At 38.0% G+C, this 26,371-nt stretch overlaps 1 protein-coding gene across 12 annotated transcripts in view; it reads left to right on the top strand.

The window, feature by feature from the left end:
* The window catches only part of ZBTB20 (zinc finger and BTB domain containing 20), an 895,053-nt gene that overhangs the window by 458,454 nt on the left and 410,228 nt on the right, over positions 1-26,371 (top strand). For all 12 annotated transcript variants that reach the window (XM_066347052.1, XM_066347050.1, XM_066347049.1 and 9 more), the window contains one exon: positions 21,609-21,658. The gene's annotated coding sequence lies outside the window, so the exon portion shown is untranslated. The remainder of the gene's footprint in view (positions 1-21,608; positions 21,659-26,371) is intronic.

The following is a 26,371-nucleotide window of genomic DNA, read 5'->3' as shown; positions in this document are numbered from 1 at the left end:
TGTGAGATTTACTAAGCTTGCTTAAGTGATGGGGATATGTTTCTGAGATATATGTGGCATAGTAAGGGAATTTAAAGGGTCATTACAAACCCAGGGCTGCTCCAGGGACCTTTGTGTCAGGAGTTCAAAACCTTTATTCAAGTAGAGTATCATGGCTTGGCTTTTTTTCCATCTCTGCATAAGTTTTTTTTTTTTTTTTTTTAGTACTATTAGACTATATATTGTTTTACTGATGTGTAACTTGGTACTGCTTGGGACCTGTCATGGCTACTCAATTTTCTTCCTATTTTTGTGGTCCCTTGCATGATCACCTATGGGTTGGTGGACTGTATGGGTGAGTAAAAACTGTGGAAGATATGGTGTCCCTTACAAGGAGCTGTAGGTATGAGAATTACCACAGGCACTGCTCCAGAAATTAGACTGCATTGAACTAAGCTCCTCCTTATTTGACCAAACCCATAATGATTTTTCCTGAATGACTTATTTTCTATAGTAGGTGTCGGGAACCTATGTCTGTGAGCCGATGTGGCTCTTTTGATGGCTTGCATCTGGCTCGCAGACAAATCTTTAATGAAAAAAATAATGTTAAAAAAATAAAACATTCTCATGTATTATAATCTATTCATTTCCTACTGCTAATGTTCATGGTTGCGGGTGGCTGGAGCCAATCACAGCTGTCCAAATTTTTATTGGATAATGCATAACGTGCACGGGTGGTTGTGAGGTCAGGAAGTAAACTTACCTCCTTTTAATCAAGTAGTCAGCTAGCTAATTGCAGAAACCCTTTTGACGAAGAAGATGGCTAAAAGAAAAAAAAGATGAGGAGTATCATACTTTTCAGCAGGAATGGACAGAGGAATTCACCTTTGTGGAGAGAGCAGGCTCTGCATTGTGTCTAATATGCAATGATAAAATTGCATCGATGAAATGGTCAAATATAAAGCGGCACTTCGACACACACCATACTACATTTACATTGAAATATCCAGCGGGGGACAGCAGGAAGAAAGCATGTCAAGAGCTACTGTGCAGAGTGCAAGCTAGTCAGTAGCAACTTCGTGTTTGGACCTAACAGGGTGACTGGAATTCATCGGCTAGCTTTGCTGGTGCCTTAGCAATTGTGAGAAACAGAAAGCCATTCACAGATGAGGAGTATGTCAAAACATCCATGCTTGATGTTGCCAGTGAACTTTTTGAGGACTTTTCGGACAAAGACAAGATAATCAAACGAATGAAAATCACGCCTCTATCAGCAAGAGCTGTTCACGATTGTACCATCATGATAGCAAATCAAATTGAGGCAACACAAGTGAAGGATATAAATGCAGCACCATTCTTTTCTCTCGCTTTGGATGAGTCAACAGATGTAAGCTATTTATCCCAGTTCAGCGTGATTGCAAGGTATACTGTCCGTGATACACTACATGAGGAAAGTCTTGCTGTTTTGCCTATGAAAGAGACAACAAGAGGGGAGGATTTATTCAAGTCTTTCACTGAGTTCACTAAAGAAAAAAATCTAATGATGGATAAACTTATTTCGGTGTGTACTGATGGTGCTCCGTGCATGGTGGGGATAAACAGAGGATTCATAGCACTTCTTTGTGAACATGAAAAGAGACCCATCCTAAGTTTTCACCGCATCCTACATCAGGAGGCGCTTTGTGCTCAGATGTGTGGCGAGCAGCTTGGTGAAGTGATGTCGCTGGTCATTCGGGTGGTCAACTTTATTGTTGCCCAAGCTTTAAATGATTGCCAGTTTAAAATACTGCTAGATGAAGTTGGAAATAATTATCCTGGTCTGCTTCTGCACAGCAATGTGCATTGGTTGTCCAGAGGGAAGGTGCTCAGCTGTTTCACAACTTGTCTGAGTGAAATCTGGACTTTTCTTGAAATGAAGAACGTCGAGCATCCTGAGTTAGCTAATACTGAATGGCTCCTGAAGTTCTACTATCTCGTGGCCATGACTGAACAGCTGAACCAGCTTGATGTGAAAATGCAAGGCGTTGGAAATACAGTCTTATCCCTTCAACAAGCAGTGTTTGTATTTGAAAACAAGCTGGAACTCTTCATCGCCAACATTAAAACAGGTCATTTACTACCCTTTGAAAATCTGGGAGAGTTTAAAGATGCATGCACAGCAAGTGACCCTGCTCAACATCTTGATCTCCAGCAGCTAGCGGGATTCACATCTAATCTCCTGCAGTCATTCAAAGCATGCTTTGGAGAATTTCGTGAGTGCACTCATCTTTCTAAGTTCATCACCCATCCTCACGAGTGTGCAGTGGACAGCGCCGACCTGAGTTACATCCCCGGTGTCTCCGTCAGAGATTTTGAGCTACAAGCTGCTGATCTGAAGGCCTCAGATATGTGAGTGAATAAGTTCAAGTCACTGAATGAAGATTTGGAAAGACTTGCACAACAGAAAGCATATTTGGCGAGCAAACACAAGTGGGGAGAAATGAAAAAACTTTCTCCCGCGGACCAGCTGATTTGTCAAAACTTGGAACAAATGCACTTCCCATCACATACCACACACTGCAGCATGTGAGTATTGCTGTACTGACAATGTTTGGTTCTACATATGCATGTGAGCCGTCTTTCTCACATCTAAAGAACGATAAGACCAACCTACGATCACGTTTAACTCATGGAAGTCTCAACGCCTGCATGAAGCTTAACCTCAGAACGTATCAACCAGACTACAAAGCCATCAGCAAAACCATGCAGCTCCAGAAGTCACATTAAGGGTAAGAAGTACTTTATTCATCATTGGTTAGCAACAACATAACAACGTTATTAAAAAGAATTCAGAGACTTATTGTACTTTAAAAGTGTTGGTCTTACATAAAATGCACACATTTACTTGTATTTACTGTTAAATATATTATGTGGCTTTCACGGAATTACATTTTAAAATATGTGGCGTTCATGGCTCTCTCAGCCAAAATGGTTCCCAACCCCTGTTCTATAGCATCAACATCTATTAAACAGATACAGGTTTGGTGAACTAAACAAAAGAGTTTGGAAATCTAAAAGGGCAAACATGTTATGATGTAGGCTTAAATAATAAAACTTAATGATGATCTTATTATTATGGATCCTGAACTGAAAGCAAAATTTAGGACATCAGGAGAAATAGATACAGAAGCCATGTTGTAATTCTTAAGATTCCATATCCAGAACTCACAGGCCATTAGAATTTTTTCAAAAGAGAATCTTAAGACTAAAATCATAGGACTATTAAAATTTTTATTTATGAGGTGGACTATTTATTTTAACTGTATTACCTCAAACACTTTAGATTTTTGAAAGTAACACACTATCTATGTATAAAACAGGAGACAGAAGGCTCCTGAGGACAAAAATGCTTAAAGAGAGTCACCTTTTAGACCTTTAAGGTAGGAAGCATTGTGTAGATTAATATTTTAATTAACATTTTGCTATAAAGTTAGTATGAAAAGTTCAAAATAAAAAAATTTATTTAAATTCCTCTGCCCAGGAAAAACCACTTTCAGTATTTTCATTCATATTTTTAGTCTTTTTCCACTGTGTGTACACACATCTATCATTTCTTTTTTTTTTTTTTTTCATAGCTAGAAATGGGGAGAGACAGTCAGACAGACTCCTGCATGCGCCCAACCGGGATTCACCCGGCACGCCCACCAGGGGGCCATGCTCTGCCCCTCCCGGGAGTCGCTCTGCCACGACCAGAGCCACTCTAGCACCTGGGGCAGAGGCCAAGGAGCCATCCCCAGCGCCCGGGCCATCCCCGCTCCAATGGAGCCTCGGCTGCTGGAGGGGAAGAGAGAGACAGAGGAAGGAGAGGGGGAGGGGTGGAGAGGCATATGGGTGCTTCTCCTGTGTGCCTTGGCCGGGAATCAAACCCGGGACTTCTGCACGCCAGGCCAACGCTCTACCACTGAGCCAACCGGCCAGGGCCTATCATTTCTTAAACAATTTTTTACTTAGCAATACAGGTATTTATTAAACAGTAGATCAACCTTTGCATATTGTTGATTGATGTCTTTTCATTTAACTATATTCTAAAAACATTTCTTCATGTCATTACGTTGCATATATAAATATGATTTTTAATAACTGAATAGTATTTCAATACATAGATGTACTATTATTTATCAACCCTCTATTATCAGTTTCCAGTTTTTCACAATTGTATAATATGCCAAGATAAACACTCTTGCTTCTAAGTTTTTGTGTAGATCTTTGATTATTTTCTTTATATAAATTTCTAGGCGTGAAATTTCTGTTCAAATACTATGCATATCTTCTTAAGTTTTTGGTGCATATTACTAAGATGTCCTCCAGAAAGTTGTACCAATTATATTCTTTCTGTGTCAAATGTTAAAGTTTCCTTCCCCCAAAAAACTTGACTTAAATGGCCCTGGCCAGTTGGCTCAGTGGTAGAGTGTCGCCCTGGCGTGCAGAAGTCCTGGATTCGATTCCTGGCCAGGGCACACAGGAGAAGCGCCCATCTGCCTCTCCACCCCTCCCCCTCTCCTTCCTCTCTGTCTCTCTCTTCCCCTCCCGCAGTGAGGCTCCATTGGAGCAAAGATGACCCCAGCACTGGGGATGGCTCCTTGGCCTCTGCCCCAGGCGCTAGAGTGGCTCTGGTCGCAACAGAGCGACGCCCCGGAGGGGCAGAGCATTGCCCCCTGGTGGGCATGCCGGGTGGATCCCGGTCGGGAGCATGCGGGAGTCTGACTGACTGTCTCTCCCCACTTCCAGCTTAAAAAAATACAAAAAACAAAACAAAACAAAAAAAAACTTGACTTAAAGCCTGCCATTCCTTTTCTCTGAATCCTTTCTGGTCCATCAGATGTAGGTTACTCAACTGAACTCTTACCTCCTGGTTATACTTAAAGTAATGAAACATTTCTGTAGATTATTTACTCTGCAAATGAGGCAGTTTACGAAAAATAATTTGACGTTGGGATTAGAATGTGTTTCTGAATTATACCTGTTTTCTGCAAGCATTCTGTTTATTTTTGATAAGAAAGATAAAGAGGGAGAGAGAAGATGGATGGATGGATGGATGGATGGGTGGATGGATAGGAGGGAGGGAAGGAGGGAGGGAGGGAGGGAGGGAGTGAGGGAGGGAAGGGAGGGAGGGAGGAGAAGAGAGAAAGCATAGGGAGTTAAGAAGGAAATGGAGGAGGGAGGGAGAAAAGAAACTTTCATCATGTATTTGGACTGATTGAATTCACAATGTGCTAGACACTGAACAAAGCAAAAGATGTGAGTCCTGCCTTATGAAGCCCTGTAATTCCATGTACCATGACTTGTAAGGCGTAACATGAATAGTGGGATTCTAGGACAATTCCCTATGGTTATAATGCTTGTACCATATGGTGCCAGCAATCTACAAGGCACCTGTGATCCATGTTTGAAAGTGGCTTGTATGTCTTAATGTCTGCAGATTTTGAGAGATGAGAACATTTAGGTATCTCAACCCTAGAATCATATAGAAAGCTCAAGGAAATTCCTTCAGGGCTAAAGACAGATAAGTGTTAAAGTAGAAAGAGGTGATGAGGATGAGGTGAGAAAAAAAATCTACTCATTCCCACTTCTCCAACTGTGTCCTTTGCAAGGAAGTATGTCACTGGTCGAAGACCAGTTTCCTCCATATGATAGCTTTGAGTCCTGAGGTTTTGAAAATGCTTAGGTGTGGGAATGGCCTAGATGTATAGACTGTTGTCTTGTGATGACAGTGGGACCATATGTAAAATTGGCCTCTCATGAATAATCAGAAAAGTTGTGGTGGACCTGGGACCTCCTGTAGCATCGGGGTGCTATAGAGCAGTTTGTCACACTGCTGGGCGGAGTCATGAGGGGTGGGGATTGCTTGGTTGAGGACTAAGGAAGTGAGAATCCCTATCCTACTGCTTGGACTGGAAAGACTTTCTAACAGTTACTTGCTTAGCTAAACCTGGCATGAATTAGAGGGACTATTGTAACAGTGACATAAAAATTCCAAATAGTCCTTCTGAATAGATATGCACACATTTATAAAATGCATAACAAATGACATATAGTGAAAATGTAAACAAGCCATTTAATAACATTTTAATGCTTGATTCTGATCTCTTAATTAAAATGTGCATAAAAGAAAACAATGTTGGAACATCTGTGTGTGTTATTGGGCTAGCAGGATTTATGCTGCACCCTGGATTTTTTTGTTTGCTTCTCAGTGTGAATGTGGAAAGGTTTCCTCTTTGAGGCAGAGTTACCCCAACTCTTTTGAGTCCCAGAGGGTCAGTGTTCCCACCCACCCTCTCTTGGCTGTGGTTGTCACCCCTTTTCTTTCTCCTTATATTAAACACTGAATGGCTTGTTCTCTGCTAAAATTAAACTGCTCTCATTTGTTCTGAAAGCCACTCTTCACCCCACCCCTATAACCTGAAACCCTGACCTAACCCTGACTCACCCTTCTTATCTCAGCAGATGTACACAGCATTACCTAATGTTTTTAGACTGAGTGAATGATCTCAAAGAGCTTTGGGAAAGCATGGTCCTTTGTTATCTGTGACCTTGCAGTAGTTATTAATCGGCTGGGCACTGTAAGGTTTATATGTTCAAAACAATTTTTACTCATGGTTGCTGGTGATTTCTTTAAAATTATTATTCATTTGGGGGATGTATGAGCTCCATTTTGCCCAGTTGTTAAATGAGAGCACCAGCAATCACAAAAGTCAAGGTTATGAAGTGCTTTAAGATCCTCCAGTGAAAATGTTACTCCATGATATTCTTTTATTTTTATCACTATTTCAAACACACCTGATCACCAAAAAGTATGCCTTTGATTAAACCAGCGTATAAAGTAGCTCATATCTTCTTTTCTCTCAGGAGAGTTTTGTATCTTTATACGACAGAAAGTCATAGCCAAAAGGCCTTCTTAAACATAATAATTTAATGGTCTCCTTTATGATAAGGGCGTCTCTGGGACTATCTCTAATCTTCAATATGTTTCTGAAAAATACATGATTTTATTCTTTATTTCACAGTTAATGAAACTGAGACCTAGAGTCATGTAAGTGATGTGCCTAAATCTATATTGTTAATTAGTGGAAGACCTGGCCTTCAAACTCAAGTTGGCCTTTTTCTCTCAGAACCATAATCTATTTACAGTATCAGGCCCTATGCTATGATGGCTCCCATATCTTGTAGCCAGTAGCTGGATCATGTTCTGAAAGAGTTAAATAAAATGTAACCTATTTGTGACAAATGTCTGAAATTTGTTTTTATAACTTGGATTTAATTCACAAATAAAGAGTAATTATCAACATGTCACAGACGAAGAGCTGCGTGTATGGATCAGTGTGATTTTTCTTGCTTGGCTTATGGATGCAGTATGCCCTAGGGAGCTTCACAGATCCACATGGCATCTCCTGGCACCGGGTGCCGAGGAAGCTGAACAGAGGATACAACTCCTATGTGTTGGGATAGCTCACAACTGGTGACCATCTGAGGAAATTTGTATAAAATTACCTTATATGTGGATGTAGTTCTTTTTCTGAATCTGTTCTTAACACTTGAGTGGGGCTGAAATACCAGTTTTTGGTACTGGCTTTGTATTTTTTCATGGATGTTTGTTTTTGGAAGTGTTGCTAAAAAAGATGAAGAAGGATAGAGGGCATGGTTCTTCCTTCCTTTTGCTTTCCTTCCTTTGCTTTCTCTGTTTCCCATTTGATTCGGTTCTGTCAGTTTGCTGTAATCCTTTGATGAAAAAGACATGAAATATGTTCAGACTAGAAGTGTTAGGACTTTAAATCCCATAAGACTACCTCTGGGGTTATATTTTGGCCTGAATTTTGTGCATTTCAGTTTTCTGGTTCCGAGTATGTGCTGTATAGTAGGGATGCGTAACCCAAACCTGGCCCACTCCCCTTTCTTTTTTTGCAAGTCTGAGAGAGTCTGTTTTAGGCTTCTGGTACATCCTGAAACAGACAGGTTATTTGGTTGATAATGATGGTGGGGCTGTGATGACAGTGGGATTTCTTAGGACATTCAGATGTGTATTAAAAAAAGCATCAGGACCTGGTAGGGAAACATGGCCCTTAGCTCCCAGGAGCTCAGCTTTTCTTACAAGCTGTGTAGCACTGGTGAGTTATTTAATTCAGCAAGCCTCAGATTTTCTATCTGTAAAATGGACATGAATACCTGTTTATAGAGATATGCAGAATGAAATGGCACGTTTAAAACATTTAGAACAGTGCCTGATCCTCAGTGAATTCTGGTTGCTTACATTTTATGCAGTAAAGAAAGGAAAAGATAGAGTGGAAATTAGAAGATACTATTGGGCCTGAGAAAAGTGTTTTCATCATTTTAATTCAATGTGGCAGAAAGTATATTTGTCTGGCAAGTGCAGACCTGGGTTCTACTCCACTGCTGCCACATGTACAATCTGCTCTTAGCCTTTCTGTGTCTCCGTTTCTTCACCTTTAAAATGAGTGCGTTGGAGTGCATGCTCTCTATTGAGTTACATAGTTTTGCCTACAGGGTTTTGACCTTCCCAGAGTATCGATGGCTGTCACTCAGCAGCATGTAAGTCTCAGAGGCCACAGCCGAGTATCATAGACCGACCTGTTGTTAAGATACTCTTTCCCTGTCAATTATGTTTACATGCACATTGATTGTTTTGTTTTGTTTTGTTTTTTTACAGAGAGTGTCAGAGAGAGGGATAGATAGGAACAGACAGACAGGAATGGAGAGAGATGAGAACCATCAGTCATTAGTTTTTTGTTGAGACACCTTAGTTGTTCACTGATTGATGTGCTTTGACTGTGAGCCTTCAGCAGACCAAGTAACCCCTTGCTAAAGCCAGCGACCTTGGGTCCAAGCTGGTGAGCTTTACTCAAACCAGTTGAGCCTGCGCTCAAGCTGGCGACCTCAGGGTCTCAAACCTAGGTCCTCTGCATCCCAGTCTACTGCTCTATCCACTGTGCCACCGCCTGGTTAGGTGTACATTTTTTTTGTATATTTGTCATGTGTCTGAGTATTTACGTACCTGCCTGCTTGTTAAAGTAAGAACACTAGCATACATTCATACATTTTGGTGTGTATATGTGTTTATATATAACATATATATATATATATATACAGTATGTGTGTATATATATAAATATATATCTGTGTGTATGAGAAACAGATGCACTGTAGGCAGATAAAGCTGATAAATATAGATTCAAATAGGAGCAAAGCATATAAATATAGACATTATATAGAGTGAAAGCAAACACATCAGTACAATTTCATTTGTGCTTGAAGGCTTTATAATAAAAGAGTTGAAAATTGGTAACTGATGTTGAAATTATTGATTGAATGACACTGTCAGATCAGAAGGCATGGTATAAGGTAAGAAAAAAACCTTTCTTTCCACTTTGAGGAGGAATTAACAGGAAGATATATTACTTTTATTTATTTGATTTATGAAAAATTTTAGATGCTCTGTAGTATAGTGTGTTTAAGAATTCAGATATGTCACTCTCCCCTCCCTAATAATACTACCAGATAACAAAAAAATAATACATAAAAGAATACCCATTCCAATCCTGAGAAAGGACTTGACGAAGGAAACAAGGTTCCTTTCATCTGCAACCTGAACTGGCAGCTCTTGCCTGTTTCTAGGTATGAACAGATGAGTTGGTTTCATTCTACATTATTTTTTGCATCCCCTCTGAAGTCTTTAAGGAAACCCTCCTAAAGGAAATATCTTAAAACACAAGGCCAAAGTCACCACTGCTAAGTTTTGTTTGTGAGTGTGTTGTGTGAGTAAAACTGCACTTTAGTCTGCTACTTTTATGTCATTGTTTTCACCAAAATAATTGGTTGTGAGTTTTTGCTTTATTGTTTGATTTTAGTGGGGAGTGTATTGTGAGTTAATTTTAGCAGGTTCATGTTAACTGTGTCAGTATTTTTTAACTTTGCGAGTTACATCTTAGCCATGTGTTTAAACAACACGTGAAACTGAGGAGTGTCTCCACTGGTCCCCAGATCTCCTCTGGGTCCCAAACAGATCGCAGCCCTTCTTCAGATTCGTTGTAAGAATATCCAGAGAAGCTAAAATTTGCAGGAAGCCCATGAAACTGGGCAGATACAAATTCTGCTTTTGCCTAATACCACAAAACTGTCAAACTTGTCCTTGCTATTTCTCTTGTTTAGTTAACAATCTCTTTCCCTCAAAAGAATGAGGGGGGAAAAAAGGCCAGGAAGATGCAGTGGTGGGATTCCAATAATTTAACAACCGTTTCTCTGCCCTAATGATCATTTTAAGTATAAAAAAAGATATACCGAAAGGTAGTTTATTATTTCATGCATTTAATACTTAAGAACAATAAAAGAGCTACACAAAACTAGATTATGCTATAAGAAAAATTTTTTTAAATGGTAATGAAAAATATTAAATAATACCTGACAAAAACAATAAACTGAAATTTAAGATATTTCCCATGACAGCTTGTCATCCCCTGGTTGTGTGGCACTTTTTCTCTTCACACTATATGTTTGTTTACTGAAGTAACAAATGCAAGGAAATTAAAATGTAGTATTTCATCAAAGGTATAATGAGTTTTATGAAATTAATAAATAAATATTACAAGCATAGTTCCGTCAAATTTTTTGCACTGTGGATTGAATGAACATTATTACCGGCTCTTAGAATATGCTGTTGCACAGATGAGCGTTAAAAAAGAATAAAGAATATAAATTTGTGATTTCCACATTGAGTGGCTGCTCAGGCACCCACCTTAGAGAGAACCCTGATTATAAGTACCATTTTAATAACCGGTTCACCAGACACCAGACTCAACAAAAGTTAGATATTGGTTCTACTGAACTGGAGCTAACCAGCTGAATGCCACCACTGGGAAGATGGTTATAGTTCTCTTTTGTGTTTCTTTAAACTGTGGTAGTGCTTCTTCCTTCCTGCTCCCAGTCAAGTTTAGATTTGAGGAAGAGAAGGAGGTAAAGACAAAGTAATAGGACTCATTACAGGTTTTAGGATGGGGTGCTTGATGGAGGGGTTAGAGGGTAATATATTGAGTGGGACACTTGAAACCGTGTCAACACAATAAATCAAAAATTAAAATAAAAAAATAGTTGTGGGATAAATTAGTGCTGACTAAAGAATTATGAATTCTTCCTTTTAAATGTATTGGGCTGCTCTTGAATTGTTGGTAAGTTCTTCAGCAAATTTGGTATTTTAAAAATATTTTTAAAGTGTCCCAGTGGTTTAAGAATAGTACATAACATACACAAGCACATACCTACAATAATAAAGTTGGAAAGATTTATTTCGAAAACTCTATAAGAAAATGAAGTATACTTTCTTTTTTACAAATTATTTTGAAAGAATGCTTCACAGCAATGTGTAAAGTTGGTAAACTTTATAATACTCGAAACCATAGACTTTTTTTTTTTTTTTTTTTTTTTAGTGATAGAGACAGAGAGGGAGAGATAGAGACAGACAGGAAGGGAGAGAGATGAGAAGCATCAGTTCTCTGTTGCAGCATCTTAGTTATTCATCACTTGCTTTCTCATATGTGCCTTGATGGGGGGGAGGGTTCAGCAGAGTCACTGACCCCTTGCTCAAGCCAGTGACCTTGAGCTCAAGCCAGCAACCTTGGGCTTCAAGCCAGTGACCTTTTTGCTCAAGCCAGCTACCAAGGGGTCATGTGTATGATCCCAGGCTCAAGCCGGTGAGGTCGGGGTTTTGAACCTGGGTCCTCTCCGTCCCAGTTCAATGCTCTATCCACTGTGCCACCACCTGGTCAGGCTAAACCATAGACTCTTCAAAACTGTTGCTATTTACCTGAGTTCTAATGTTATCCTCAATAAGCATTTATAATAAGATTATTATAAAATATCTCAATATAAAAGATTCAATAGACTTTAAAAAATCATAACTTTTAAATTAAAATAGTAAAACTTGTTTTTCATTACACACACATGAAATCTAGACTTAAATCAATATGAACAATTTTTTAAGATATATTTTAAGATTAAAATTCTTAGAGAAGTTATGTACACACACACAAACACATTTCTTTTCTCTTGTGCTTTGTTTCTCTTTCCCTGCCTTAACATATTTACTGCTTAGAAATTCATCAAGTAATTTATAGTAATTACCAAATATGTTTGCAAGGGGAAAAAATTGTGTGCACACATACACATAGACACACATACTAACATTAATTTTTTATATACTAATCATCTGACTTTATACACATTATATATTTTTAAACTTTTATCTAGTATAATTCTTTAAAGGAATTTTTATAAACAGTCATATATCTGTTCTGATTTTTTTTCTGAAGCTGGAAACAGGGAGGCAGTCAGACAGATTTCCGCATGCGCCCGACTGGGATCCACCACTCAGTGGCTCTACCACTGAGCCAACCAACCAGGGTCTCTGTTCTGATTTAAATGTTTCTAAGAGATTGTACATCTCACCGATAACAAATAACATATATGTCTTTGGAAAACAGGAACTTACCAGAGCCAAGAACAAAGGTAGAACCTATTTCTTCCTAGGAGTCACTTACCCTTCCCACCTCTGTTTGGCTCATTGTGACTCTCATGACGGATGGGATATTTTTTTTTTTTTTGCTTTGTATTCTGCTCTGGCTGTGTGGTATATTACATGATCCTGATCCTTACCTGTCCAACTTTTTAAATAGTTGTGTGTCCTTGAGAAGGTTAGGCAATGGCTCTGTAACTAAGTTTCTAATCTATGAAATGTAGGCCAATCTTACTTCCTAGGGGTTAGTATTAACTGGTATAATATTAATGTAGTATGTACTCAGTAAATGCTCGTTTTTTCTGGCCTATTAATTATAATTTATGTCTGTGATTTTCTTCTCTTCTCTCTCCTCACCACTGCATAGCAGAGCACAGTTCTGTGCTCATTAGACATTATAGCAAGAGGTTTTAAAAATGACCAGATACCTAATATGCACCCTGAGCATGGATCACTGAGGAAAGCGACATAAGGAAACAAACAGGACTTCCTGCCTTCTGTAATTGTAATGTTTTCTAGTTATAAACAGGAGTGGGAGAACATTCAACAAAGCGTTACTAAAATTCTACTCACATTAATAAAGTGGAATGAAGAGTCCATCCAAGTGACGTGCATTAAGGCTTTTAAAATAATAGGACATCCGTTTATTGGCTATTTCTATGCTAAGTTAATGTACTTCATTCTATGGTGGATGTTGCTTACCTTAGCTTAGTGTAGGTTAGACTCCTTAATTAACACCTACAGTTTTTTAGAAAAAGGTATATGGTCAGAATTCAAATGTCATTTAATTACTGAATAGTTGCTGTATATTTTGTTTTTTAAAAAATAGGGAGAGAAAAATATCTCTCACTCTTAAGAATCTGGAGCTGTGTTTTAGCCTACTCAGTTACTTTAGCTGCACTGTCAAACCCATAAGAGTTAAAGTTTAGAAGGGAAACAGTTAAGACATCTTAAGAACACTGATTAGGGCAACAATATCCCTATTACCAGTCTTCTTTTAACTTCCTCAGCCTTCACTTTCTGTATAACTGCAATTTTACTATGCAACTCTTTCTGACTTTTTTTTGGAATTGAGAATTTGGTTAGTACCTTTAAGCTACATTAAGTCTAGGATTTCTCTGTATCTCTTCCTGCTATGCCATAATGAGTCTCAAAATAGTTGTATGTCTGAAATGGAGAAAGAAATGGGCAAAGAAAGGTGAACTGGTGTAGTGGCGCATGAGTAGTCTGGAAATGTGAGCCCTTGCCCTTCATCTATGATAAAAGTCCTGTAACATTAGGTTCTGTCCGCTCACTGGCAATACAGAGGTCTCGACAGTGACCTCTGTCCATAGACCCAGCCTATAGATGTAGGTTACCCTCAGGTTGTCAGTATATTGTTGCATTTTTCTTTTTATTATTTTTAATCAAAGTATATAGCAAAAGCCTACTTATTGTGTAATACTAACTTTAAATTTTTTCTTCCTTTATGATTTCTGAGGATCTCAAAGCACATTAACAAAAAATGTTATTTTTATGAGGAAGAGTAATAAATAGAAGTTGGAGAAACACATGAAAAGCTAGATAAAATGAAGAATTTAAGGACAGGAGTGGGCATTAATCAGGTAGAAACAACAAAAAAATATTCTCCCCACACATCTAAAGAATGAGAGGAGGATGGACAAGAGGAGGAAGAGGAGATTTGGATTACAGATAAAAAATCAACTATAGATAGCTTTGAGGTGAACATTTACATGACATAAGGATTTCTTATCTTATAAAAGTCTTGAAATCTTTATGGTTTTTAAAATGAGATTCAATTTATACAACTTTCACTTATTCTGTGTTGTGAAGAAATGATTTGTGAGCTTAAATACTAGCCCTCACTCTGTCTCAAAATATAACCTTGTGAAAATTACCTTTTGAGCTTCAGAATTTTGATTTATAAAATGAAGATGCCAGGCAAGTTCTCATCCACTTTTAAAAATCCATGAAATGCAAAATCACTTGGAATGGTCTTGTTGACATGCTGCTAGGATCTCATTGAAGAAAATGCTAAAATTGATTAGATTATAACAATGGCCAGTTTAAAAATAGAAAAAAAATTTTTTTTGAAGACTTGGACTGAAATGTATATGTTTAGTTCTATATGAGTTAACAAAATGGTAGCTTCACTTTGTAAAATATTCGTGTGGCTACCGGTGCCAAACTTGCTTTCAGCGGAATTTTCTACTAAAATTCTTTGAGAGATTATACTTTCTACTCTTTCTTTAAAGGTTTTATTCTCCAATTAACTGAAAGATGGCATGTCTGACTTTTCTAGTCCAGAATTTTTTTTTCCTTATAAAACTCTTGTTTAACCAAGAAAATGAAATTGGTACATTCTTGGTTGCCCTTCTATTAATTTAAATTTGCATAACCTAATCAAAACTCAACCTGCCTTGCCCTTCAAAAAGCTATATAGTCTCTCTCATTACTAAATGGCTACATTATGCTCAGTATTTTTTAAAAGATGAATTATGTTGATATCCCATAACATTTCTTTTAGAATGTGTCCCTGAAAATTAAAATGGACTTTTCTACACCCAAGACTGAAATAAAGAATAGTTCAAAAGTTTGCTGATGTTTATCAGTGTTATAATTTTATTTAAGCCTCTTTTTTTTTTTTTTTTTTTTTTTTTTTTTTTTTTTTTTTCTGAAGCTGGAAACAGGGAGAGACAGTCAGACAGACTCCCGCATGCGCCCCACCGGGATCCACCCGGCACGCCCACCAGGGGCTACGCTCTGCCCACCAGGGGGCGATGCTCTGCCCATCCTGGGCGTCGCCATGTTGCGACCAGAGCCACTCTAGCGCCTGGGCAGAGGCCACAGAGCCATCCCCAGCGCCCGGGCCATTTTTGCTCCAATGGAGCCTCGGCTGCGGGAGGGGAAGAGAGAGACAGAGAGGAAAGCAAGCGCGGCGGAGGGGTGGAGAAGCAAATGGGCGCTTCTCCTGTGTGCCCTGGCCGGGAATCAAACCCGGGTCCTCCGCACGCTAGGCCGACGCTCTACCGCTGAGCCAACCGGCCAGGGCTAAGCCTCTTTTTATAATAAAATCGAATGGAAGTCAACTGACCCCCAAACAACTGATACTTCTTCTCTATCATTGTTTTGTGCCTGCTGCCTAAGTTCGACCTAAGAATTCTCGTGAATCACTGGGATATATTTCATGTGGCTTCTCTATAACAGTATGCCTTTCCTATGGAGATGTTTATCCCATAATCATTTTATTGTTTCAACAAATATTGGTTGAGCATAGATAATGTGCCAAGCACTGGGCTAGGTGCTAGATCTAACCATATGCACCTAACCATCAGTCATTAAAGTATTCCTGACAAATGATGGAGTGGGCATCTTTTTAATATATTCTTTCTAAGCTAAAATGGGTGAAAGGACATTATGGATGATGAGAAATGAAACCCAGTTTTTTTGTTTTTTCCTTTGAATAACCTCCTGTGGTTTTTCACAGTGACCATTTACTAACCCAAAACCAGGGAAGAGGCAAACTCCCTGCCATGCTCTAGCTGGCTACTAATAAGGAGAACTTCCGTTTCTTTTCCTCACCTTAGTGGTTGTTTCCAGCCATAGGAGGGCACTCAGGTGCAGAGACGGCCTGTGCCTGGCAGTGGAACCAATTTCCCCCTTACTGGGGCCTAAGCTATGGGACTTGGTGTGTGTCATGGGAAGCACCAAGCAGCCTCGGAGAACTGGGAATGTCTCTAGTCATCCAGATCAAGTTAAAATGTAAGTGTTCTCCATAGGCAAAATTCAAGAAATTACCTAAATTTCTTCTACACCTATTGTTCATCATTTTAGAATCTCTCCTCATTTTGCCTATTTGTCTTTCATCACCTTATATTGAGCTGCTCTGTGTAGCCAAATAGTTTGTGCTATATTATCTTCCAAAGTAAAGTAGTGACCTATTAAAAGATTTCTAAATACATTCTTTATGCATTTTTAAAATCAGTGGGTAAAAAGGGTAGAGCAAAAGTAGGTTTACAATTGTTCATATGGTAATGCTCACTATATAGAAGATTGGAATATTGGAGTCACTAGCTCAAGCCCATTTCTCTGAGACCTAAACAATAACCAAAAGTCAAAGCTAAAGGGAATAAGAATGAAACTATTCCAGGTATTAGAATTGTTTCTCTAAATGAGCTCTTTCTTCTCCCCTCTGTTCCTCCTTTTTTCTCTCCCTGTTCCACTCTTTTTCTTTTTTCCTCCTCCCCCTCCTTCCCCTTTCTTTTTAGCATTCTGAATCCATTAGAAGGCATCGTGTAAATCAATAGTAAACGCTAACCGCCTCCTCTGTACTGTTATGCAACATCACATAAGCGGTACACAGAGACAAAAAGGGAAAAAGCACACACAGCCTTTACATTCAAAAGCTCTTGCATAATTTTACTTTTGCGAGCCAAAAACGAAAAGAAAAAGGAAATAACAGATGGGGAAACTTAACAGGTTTTTTTTCCCTTTTCTCAGACTATTGAAAAGGGAGTTAGTTAATATCCATGGCCATTTCTAGTTACCCTAGGCTGCAGGAAAGCATCCCTTAATTGCCAGTGCCTTCACTGGCTTTAAAAGAGGATTTGGGGACCCTCCATGATGTGGTGCATTTGCCGGGTGACGTAAGACTTAAATTCTCTGAGATGTTTAATGCTGACTTGGTTTTTACTTACTTTATGAAAAATCAACAACATTTAAAGTATGAAAGCTATTTTAAAATAAAAAGAAGATAGGATAGCTGTGGGTACGTATTTTATTTCCATGAAATGTATACTGATATAATATGTATGTAAAAAGCCGATTATATAAATCGTGTTTTTTGCTTTTTACTTTGGGGGTTGTACAAAGCTCGGTTTTGTTTTGTTTTTCCCCAAAGTCATAATGAAAGAGAAAACATCTAGATGCTATAGCGGAGACACTTACGGTAATTGAAACGTCCTATAGAATTCATCCCCTAAACAACTGTTCTATTTAAGAAACTGTAGTTTCTGGAATTCTCATTTAGAACTTTCTGTCACACTATTCCCTTGAACACCACTTGTTTCAATGTGTACTACCTTTAAGTCCCAAATGTATAATAAACATTTTCTCTCTCTCTCTCTCTCTTTGTAGTTCTTCACTCCTTTCTCACACTCCATACTTCTTCACTGGAATAACTCCTTTCACTGCTCCATTAGAAACACAGTGCAATTTGTATGAGATTGATCAGTCTCCCTTCCTAGTTATAATATTTTGTTTCACTTAACTGATGTCCACAGGAAACCAAGCACTTGTCAGGTAGGAAGGTTGAAGGGATTTTGGGTTGTGTTGTTTTTCCTTTTCAGTTTCTGCCTATTAGTGGTTATAAAATGGATATAAAGGTAAAGAGAGCACAGTACTAAGCATTATTAGGTATCTGCTAGAAAAAAGTTAGATTCAATATGTGAGCAGTTGTGGTGGTTGTAGTTCTGATTATTCTCAATGCCATCAGAAAGATGAAACTAGGCAGGTGTGAGGATAGATCTGAGTAGGTAACTGGAGACACTTCACCTCCTTATATTTGAGATAAGTATTATTCCTTTAGATCATGCAATACTTCTAGAGGATAAGGTCATATGAAATTGATTTATTTGATTTTACTGAATTAAAGAGGTGAGTTTTTTTCTATATTTTTGTTAAGAGAGAGAGAGAGAGAGAGACAAGCAGGGACAGACAGACAGGAAGGGAGAGAAATGAGAAGCATCAACTTGTTGCAGCACTTTAGTTGTTCCTTGATTGCTTTCTCATATTTATCCTAGCCTGGGGGCTTCAGTTGAGCCAGAGACCCCTTGCTCAAGCCAGCAACCCTGTGCTTCAAGCCAGCAACCTTTGGGCTCAAGCCAGCGACCGTGGAGGTATGTCTGTGATCCCATGCACAAGCTGGTGACCCCATGCTCAAGCTGGTGAGCCTATGCTCAAGCTGGCGACCTCGGAGTTTCGAACCTGGATCCTCAATGTCCCAGGTCAATGTTCTAAACACTGCAGTACCACCACCTGGACAGACTTTTTTTTAAGATTTTTATTTATTTATTTTAGATAGGAGAAGGGAGAGAAAGAGAGAGAAAGGGGGGAAGAGCAGGAAGCATCAACTCCCATATGTGCCTTGACGAGGCAAGCCCAGGGTTTAGAACCAGTGACCTCAGCATTCCAGGTTGACACTTTATCCTCTGCACCACAATTCCTGGTCAGGGCACACAGGAGAAGCTCCTATCTGCTTCTCCAAACCTCCCTCTTGCTTCTTTGTCTCTCTCTCTCTTACTCTCTTGCAACCATGACTTCATAGGAACAAGTTGGCCCCAGGCCCTGAGGATAGCTCAGTGGCCTCCTGCTAAGAAGAGCTCAGTTGCTGAACAATGCCCCAGATGGGCAGAGCATCATGGTGGGCTTGCCTAGTGGATTCCAGTCAGGGTGTATGCAGGAATCTATCTCTCTGCCTCCCCTCCTCTTACAAAAGAAAGAAAGAAAGGAAGAAAGAAAGAAGAAAAGAAAAAAGATAAAAATGAAAGCAAGGAGAGTTTTGTCTGGTTTTTCAGATTTTATTGTCTAAATGTGTGGCTCTGTGTTGTTATCAAGATCATTGGGACTATGGTGTCCCTGTATTTCTGATGATGTGGAGACATCTTTTGTTGTTTTAAATATGAATAATTACTAAGTATTTTTATTATATATTTTAAGTACTTTATAAATACATTTTCTTTCTGCTTTTCTTCCTTAAAAGAATCTATATCTCAAAAAAATGTGTTCATGGAAAAATAATGAAAATTGGTCAGAATATTCTGGTGTTTAACCAAGAAATCATATTCACAGGTGTATTTTTTGTAAGTATCCCTCTACATGGGTTTTAGCTATGTTTAAATTCCAGTGTGCAATTAGTGTGTATGTTCCTGATTATCAAAATGAATTCTAATCCATGTAAAATATATTTTTATAATATAATTTTAACATGATTAATCATCTGTAAACAAGCAATTATTTTTGGTGTAGTTCTGTTTGTAGAAAATCACTTACTGTGATTTTCAAATGGGTTATGTGAATTTAAAAGAAAACTTAGAATTCTATATAGTTGCATTTTCTTGGTTGTCAAAGTAGATGGAGGCATCTGATTGTGAAAGAAATAGAGAAACATGTCCTTAAGTAAACCATCTTTGAACTTTTTTCCCACCTCAGTTTGTCAGAATAGCTTTCTATTTCATCGTAGTGGATTTCTACACTCTCTGAACCATACTGAGGACAGAATTGACCTTTCAATGTTCAGTGGATGCCAACTATTTCATTTCAACCCTCATTTTCAGTTGTATCCATGGCCCAGGGAACATATAGGCTACTTGTGGTTTTGCTTTTGCAATTTGGGATCCTGCAGTTTGGGCAGGCCTAAACTGACTATTTCCTGGGCAGGCAAGGAGCTCGGGAGGTTTTAAATATTTTCCAATTTTTCAAAAGTCCTTCACAACTATTTCAATCTTGCTTCTAGTTGCTGTTGGCAGTAATAATAGATACTTTGAAATGTTACAACAAGAACCTCAGTCACTGACTTACCTCCTCAAGCAGAATCACTCTAGCTGCGCCTGGCACGGCTACCTCGCAGGTATTTGACCGTATTTCGGTGAGGTGTTGAGGGACACTGTGGTGTCCGGTCCCTCCTAGTGCCTTGCCTGTGCCTGGAAGCAGTGAGCCATGTGACTAACAAAGGGGTAAGATGAAAGAGGACACAGAGCTCTTCAAGCTTAAGAAATGAACAGATATTTTTATAAGAAAGCACTTAATATCCTGTCTCTGTCTTTATAAAAGTAGAAAATTGCAGAAGGCAATTTTATATTTTTCTTAGAGGTCCTCAGTGCTCCATAGACCATTGGATCATTTGAAAAAAACTATTTTTGGCAAGTTACTTTGGTGATCCTCATTCAGTTTCATATGTAAACCTGTTAAGTACTTATGATTCTGGGTCTCAAATATGTTCCCCTTTTTTTCTGCTACTGGGTCTTTTAAATCTTGGCCTTTCTCATTTTCTCTGGTCAGTTATGTTTTAGACTTATTTTATTTATATAAGTCCTTGGATGATGACGATAGATGAATTCATATGGAGTTCTTCTTTTATATAGTGTTTCATTACCTTTAGTTATAATAATTCCTGATCTTTCTAAATAAAATTTGGCTGGTTATTTTCAAGGCTTTATTCTGGTGGTACTATTGGGGGTGGGAAGTGATCTCTGGTAAAAAACCACTTACGGCTTCTAAATTATAAAGCAGTGAAAACACTAGCATGTGGAATTATTGATAGACTGCTGCTTGTTAGGCAAGCAGTTTTTAAACTGCAGATTATATAATATTTGGGGATTTTGTTGCTCCACAGTAGAAGCTTTTTAAATGTTAATTTGCGGTTTGTTATGTTGTTCTGTGACTTAGCATAAAAGGTTTTGGTTTCTAAAGGTTTCAGTTCACTCATTCCAGTTGTCTTACAGGACTAGGAATATAATACTATACAGTTACTTGAATTCATGAAGGAGAATAAAACCAGTAACTCACTACTCATGAAACCAGGGGTAAATAATCCATAGCCTGTTCTCCAACATTGCCACAATATTTATATCCAGAGCACAAGTAACAAAACAACCAAAAACAAAGAAAATCCAGTTGTTTTTATTTATAAAGTGTTTAGTTCAAAATAAAGTCAAGTTCAAATGGAGCTGCAAATCCTGGTGGTTCACAATGGTTTGAGTTACTTTTTAAACAGACCATGGATAATTAAGCATAAAACATAACTTTCTCAACACAAGTTACAGTGAATTGCAGAAATGGGCAGCAAGTCATTCACAACCGTTTATAGCCCTTCAAGTTAAACACGCAGGCAGTTAGAGAAGCCGCTGTCTCAGTGCACACTTGTATTTTCATTCTCAATGGGAAGCTTCTACTTTTTATATAGTATCACCGAGTCAGTGTCCCAAAGTGAAAAGTAAGTGGGTTCTTTTCTGTGATTGCCATGTTGTCATACGTTTATTAAATGTAGCATTTATGGTGTGTTTTTTCATTTCAGGATATTTCACCATTACTAACTGAATATTCCTCGCACGACATTGCTGCCTGGTAAGTAACTTTCATTATCCCTTAAATGGCAGTCCAAAATATTGTGGAAAAAAAAGTCAAGTATAGTTTTTCCAACCTCAGAAAGAATTAAACCTAAAGTCCACCACCTCAAGTACAAAATTTGGCAGAACATACTTTGACATTGGTAAACAGTGGGTATTTCATATCCTATTTATTCATTTGAAATACCATCATTTAAAATGGTAAGAAACTATGAGCCCAAAAATATATATTATCACAGATTTCCACAATGATTTTGCCACTCAGCGTTGAAGGTATTTGAAGGATTTTTTGGAAGACTCTGCAGAGGTATATATACCTCTGTATTATGTATTTCTAAATGTGACACCTGTGTGGACAGGAGAGGGTGACATGGTGAAGTTGGTGCTGACATTTCCCATGTGGAACAGTAGATACTTTGGCATTAAGCAAACAAACACAAAACATTCCAAACATATTTTGTGATGCTTTGGAAATACCAATTGTTCTATAACACTTTGCACATGTAAAACAGACTTGCTTCATTCAGGTCAATCTTGAAATCAGATACTATTGCTCCTATGAGCACCAGCTAAGAGCAGGGGGACATGTCCGGTAGGAACATGAAGCCCCCTCCACCTGCCTTGACTGGTTAAGTAGAAGGAAGAGGACCAGGGCTGCAAGTGAGCCCAAGTTTGAAACTTTGAGGTCCATGTGTCTTTTGGAGAGAATTTGTGAACTTTAAAATGATCGTTACTATGGCCTTCTAGAATTCTTGAGATTTCAGTGGCTGGAATGAGGGTGCATGTCAAGACTTGTATGTTGGTAGAGCATCATGTAGTCAGAGCCTGAAAGAGCTGAGATTGCTAGAGGTCTGTCTGCACTGAAATACATTGGTAAATATATTATACAAGGAGGAGCAGTAAAGGGGTGACTTGCCTGGAATCTGACAAGATTCTGCCTGGCTCCAGCCAGGCCTATTTAGTCATGAACATTATAGTCATCCAAACCTTTAAAAGTTATGCTCTTGAACTCACTTTATATAAATGTGCATAAAATGAGGGAAACGATCTTTGGGGGTAATAAAGATAGCTTTCTAACAGGGACTTCCCATATCCATTGTACATAATCCATAGCTGACGCTGTATTTTGTCTCTAATTCTGTTGCACATCTCTCTCCGCCTCTCTGAACATATCCATCTCGCCAGTGAAGGCCACAAGCCTTTAGGAGTGTAACTCACCCTCCCTCCTCATTCCTACTCCCATGCTTTACTTACCAGATTGCCCAAAATGAAACTCGTATCAGCATGAGCGTCAGTAGCTCAGGGAACAGGCTTATTAGGTAACTTTAATTTGTGGCTCCCATTGCATTCATTGCAAAATGATCTCATCACAAAATGGCCTGAATTTCATACTTTCTGGCTTGCAAAGAAGCCAGTTCCTCCCCTATTTCTATCCAACACACAGAAAGCTCTTTATGTTTTATGATCAGATAAAATTTGTATTGACGTTTCTTTTCCTGTGGGTGTATTTCCCTTCTAGGTATGAAGATTTAAACTATCAGGGCAGTGCTGTGTGCTTGCAGTTTCTCTGTTTTAGTAAATGAAAAGCTTCTTGGGAAAGGAGAGCACATCTAATCCACTAATGAATAAATATTTATTTTCATTTTAAACTGCTACCTGCTCATTAAAAATTATTTGGAAAAAACACATTAAGAGTAAAATAAAGAAAAATTAAAGTAATTATTTCTATAATTTGAATCTAATCATTAATAACTATTTGATATATTTTTTACCCTCATTTCCCCCTGAAGACATATGTTTTAAAACATACTGTTATACTTCCTATATCATTTTGTGTCTTGCTTTCAAAATCTAACCTAAGAATTCTATATGTAGTTAAAATTTTTTATAAATATTATTTTATATAAATATATACCAATCATAAAGAGAAATAGCTTACCTTATCCTAAATGTCTAATAACATTGTTTTGTTTTTTCATTTTTTTTACTTATTACATTTCCACAATATCTTGCTTATAAAGAGTAAATGAATCAACCATTAAATAATGAGTGAATGAAAGTTTAAATTAAAAAATATTTTTAATTTTTTATTATGAAAAATTTTAAATACATTAATGTAGACAGATTACTACGTTGAGCTCCAATGTATCCATCACCCAGCTTGCATAAATAATTAAGTCATGACTATCATTTTTTCATGCTACCCATCATATTACTTTGAAACCCAAACCTAGATATAACATTTAGTTCATCAATATTTCAGGCCCATCATGACTTTCTTATATGTTAATGTTAAAAAACATTCAGATAAATATTTGTAATCATTGTACATAGGAGTATTTGTCTTCTGAGTATATTCTCATCATATTTTCTGAACTGTAACAGCTGATAATAAATCTTATTAGTATGTTTTATAATATTCTTCAGCATATCTGTAAGCCAAAGGGCAATTTGGTTTACTAGACAGACATTTCATAGATTTGGCTAGGTTTCCTGGAGGAGCTATTATGTTAGGCGGAGGAGACACTTTATTATTTTGACTCAAATTTAGGATGATAATTTGCATGCCAGATCTGTGCAACATTGATTATTCCCATTATTCAATATATGCTGTATTATATGTAATTCTGTGTCTGAAGTAAGGAAAGCATAGTCCTCTGACTACTAGCAGGTGCACAGTGGCTTCAGCTGCTCCATACTAGATAAATATGGTGAACCTACTGAAACCAAGTGTAACACTGAATGTAAAAGTTTGTAATTTTAAAATATTTATCAGCAGAAATGGAAAATTTCATCCAAAGTGAGAACTTATGGAGTCTGAAAAGGGAGGAATTATACATTAATAGTCTGTATAACTTTTTTTTAAGTGCTATGTTTGGAAAATGGGAGTTGATAGAGACGGTGTATGACTGGACAGAGGGCCCACAATATGTGCCTATATGTATTGCTCTAGTTTTTTCTAAGACTATTTCAGGGACTTTCTATGAGCCAGTTTTCCATGAGTAGACTGGGTCGTTTCTATTCAGAGCTCCACAGACGAGGAATGCTCTGTACAAGTTAGGCTCTCACTAGAGAACTTACTTTTAGGGTTTTGTCCTGCATCTGTCTTCAAATTGCAGGTCAGTGCCATTCAGTCACAGTGTGTCATCCAACAGGTATATTCCACTCATCAGAAATTCAGGATGTGAGTAACTGTGGAACATGCTGCATCAGTATAAACTGAATTTATGTGTTACTCAGGTCTGTTTAATCTTAGGAATACATTTGCCATTGGCCTCGAAAGTGAGTAGCTAGAATATTGATGTCTAACCCTTGGGGAAGAAAAAAATAAAAAAAGATTCTCCACCACACTAAATCTCTAGAAAAATATGAGGTTTTACAGGACAGACACATAGAAAATATTTCAGCCATATTTGGTAGAGGCAAACACATGGGGAAAAAAGGAAAGCAAAGAAATAACATAAGCAATAAACTACCCCAAGCAAACAGAAAGCATCTGAAAAATCTACCAGACTGGATGGTGTGAATACAAAATCTTTTCTTCTCTCTGTTTTCTGTTTTTTGTCCCCTCAGTCTTTTAATAAGTTCTGTTTTTCCTTTACCCTGGCCTGGCATTATCATCATTAAAATGCTGTCAAAAGGTCAGGAATGAATCTAATGGCTTGACATTGAGGCAGGCATTCCGAGAAAAGATAGGTAGGAACTAGCCACTATAGTATTTTAAAGCTATGAGGATATTTTATCACAACCCATAATACCCATATTTAAAAACAGGTAACTTTTCTATCAATATCAATCTTATTTTAAGATTGATATTGCCTGACCTGTGGTGGCGCAGTGGATAAAGCGTCGACCTGGAACACTGTGGTCACCTGTTCAAAACCCTGGGCTTGCCCAGTCAATGCACATATGGGAGTTGATGCTTCCTGTTCCTCCCCCCTTCTCTCCCTCTCTCTCTCTCCTCTCTAAAATGAATAAAGTCTTAAAAAAGATTTTTTAAAAAGACATATTTTTAAGCCTGACCTGTGGTGGTGCAGTGGATAAAGCGTCGACCTGGAAATGCTGAGGTCGCCGGTTCGAAACCCTGGGCTTGCCTGGTCAAGGCACATATGGGAGTTGATGCTTCCTGCTCCTCCCCACCTTCTCTCTCTCTCTCCCTCTCTCTCTCTCTCCCTTTCTCCTCTCTAAAAAATGAATAAAAAAAGATATTTAAAAAAAAGACTAATATTGACAATACAAAACTGAAATGAAGGCGTAAATCTTCACTTCTTCCTGCATTCCTTTCTTACACGTGGTTTTGCATTATGAGGCTCATCTCATATAAACCTAGGTTATAAACTGCCTTTTAAAGAGAATAAGTTTATGCATGGTTCTTTCTAATTAATGTATTCTATATTACACCCAAGTGAACCATCAATGCTTTGTCATGATAATAGCTCTAATAATATTATTGTTATTAATATTATTTGCTTCTTGGTGTGTCTGTGTGGTGTTTTCTTATGTTTTTAGTCTTTGGATCTGGTGTTCATTCATTTGTTGTTCCATTTGTGACCTTATATATTCAAAGGCTATAAAACAGCCTTTGTTGGAATAAGGAAGTATCCCATACCTTCTAGCTCCTTTGCCCTAGTCAAGGTCAGAATCATGGTTAGATGAGTCTCATTATACAGAGCAGGAAATCCTTTGCAAATACCACCATCAAGCCAAGACT

This window comes from Saccopteryx leptura, chromosome 8, assembly GCF_036850995.1.
Source record: "Saccopteryx leptura isolate mSacLep1 chromosome 8, mSacLep1_pri_phased_curated, whole genome shotgun sequence".
Lineage (NCBI taxonomy): Eukaryota > Metazoa > Chordata > Mammalia > Chiroptera > Emballonuridae > Saccopteryx > Saccopteryx leptura.
This window is presented reverse-complemented; position numbering and strand designations above follow the sequence as displayed.